A 1,760-nucleotide genomic window follows, 5' to 3' on the forward strand; every position below is an offset into this window, starting at 1 on the left:
AACAATGGGTGGTAAAGTTTACTTTGAGAATCATTATTATTTGCATGGTTATTGGGGGATTTTGATTGATCGTTATGAAGAGATGATTGAGAATTATCATCCTGATTTTGGGATCTACCGTAGAGAAGAGAGAAACTATTTTGATAGAAAAGGCAACCACCAAAAGAGAAAAGAGAAGAGTAACCTTGTTCCCGATTTTGTTAAATCAGTCTCACAAAAACATCGATTGCGCATTCGTTAACCGTTGGATTTGGCTGATTTTTGGACAGAAGGTTCGCAACATTCAGGTCTTCGTCTTCAACGGTCGGATCGGTAAAACAACGTCTTTAGGGGGAGAAATCGTGCTCGCACAGCACCAGGGTATCCCTAATTTATTTTGTCTCAGTGATTGTGTTTGTCATATTTTTCTGTCATTATTTGTATGGCTTTGAGAGAAGGTTTGGAGGTTCATTGTGTTGTTTTGAAAAATGGGTTTTGTGTTAATTTGTATGTTGGGACTTCTTTGGTTGATATGTATGTGAAGTTTGGTTTTTTGGGTAGTGCTAAGAAGGTGTTTGATGAAATGTCTATGAGAAGTTTGGTTTCTTGGACTGTTGTTATTGTTGGGTATGCTAGGTGTGAGGATATGAGTGAGGCCAGAAAGCTTTTTGATGTTATGCCTGATAAAGATATTGCTGCTTCTAATGTTATGATTGATGGGTATGTGAAAATGGGGTGTATGGATTTGGCGAGGGATTTGTTTGATAAGATGAAGGATAAGAATGTTCTTTCTTGGACTAGTATGGTTCATGGTTATTGTGAGGATGGTGATGTTGTGGCAGCTAGGTTTATGTCTGATTGTATGCCTGTCAAGAATGTGCTTAGTTAGAATGCGATGATTAGGGGATATTGTGAGAATAGACGACCGCACGATGCATTGAAGTTGTTTTGGGAAATGAGGGGAAGTTTGGATGTGGAAATGAATAAAGTGACAGTTGTGAGTGTTCTTCCTACTGTTGCTGATTTGAGTTCTTTGGATTTGGGTGTTTGGATTCATGGGTTTGTGCAAAGGAACCGACTTGATGAAGATGTTCATGTGTGTAATGCTTTGGTTGATATGTATGCAAAATGTGGGGAAATTGGAAAAGCTAAATTGCTTTTTAAAGAGATGAATGAAAAGATACATTGTCGTGGAATGCTTTGATAAATGGTTATGGTGTCAATGGTTGTGCGAAGGAAGCGTTAGAAGTATTCGCATCAATGTTACGGGAAAGATTTGAACCGAATGAGATAACAATGACTAGTGTGTTATCTGCTTGCAACCATTGTGGTTTGGTAGAGGAAGGAAGAAGATGCTTCAAAGAAATGGAGAGATTTGGAATTGTGCCTCAGATTGAGCATTATGGTTGTAAGATTGACCTTCTAGGAAGGGTTGGATACTTGGATGAGGCTGAAAATTTGATCTTCTGTGTTGTCGCTCTGTCTGTTGCTTCTTCTGTTTGATTGCTAATCTCTCTAGTGATTTGCTTTGTTGCTTCTCTCCTTGATTTAGTTTGGTTTGATATGATTTAGTTTTGTTTGGTTCTATTTGGTTTGGTTTGTTTGGATTTGGTTTCGTGGTGCTACTTCTTTGGTTGTTCCTATCTGTTGATTTTGATATGGTTGTTGCTCCTTTTTTGATCGCTCCTTTTTCGGTTTGATTTTTTGTTGGCTTGGTTTTTCTCTTTGATTGTTGCTTCTTCTTTGGTGACATCCCTCTTGTCCCCCCGGCTGTCCAACCA

At 38.6% G+C, this 1,760-nt stretch overlaps 1 pseudogene; it reads left to right on the forward strand.

Annotated features, from left to right (window-relative positions):
• The first annotated feature begins 421 nt into the window (after nucleotides 1–421).
• Nucleotides 422–1,518, forward strand: LOC105851704 (pentatricopeptide repeat-containing protein At2g44880-like; annotated as a pseudogene).
• Nucleotides 1,519–1,760: the final 242 nt, after the last annotated feature.

The sequence above is a fragment of the Cicer arietinum genome, chromosome 3 (assembly GCF_000331145.2).
Source record: "Cicer arietinum cultivar CDC Frontier isolate Library 1 chromosome 3, Cicar.CDCFrontier_v2.0, whole genome shotgun sequence".
Classification (NCBI taxonomy): Eukaryota; Viridiplantae; Streptophyta; class Magnoliopsida; order Fabales; family Fabaceae; genus Cicer; species Cicer arietinum.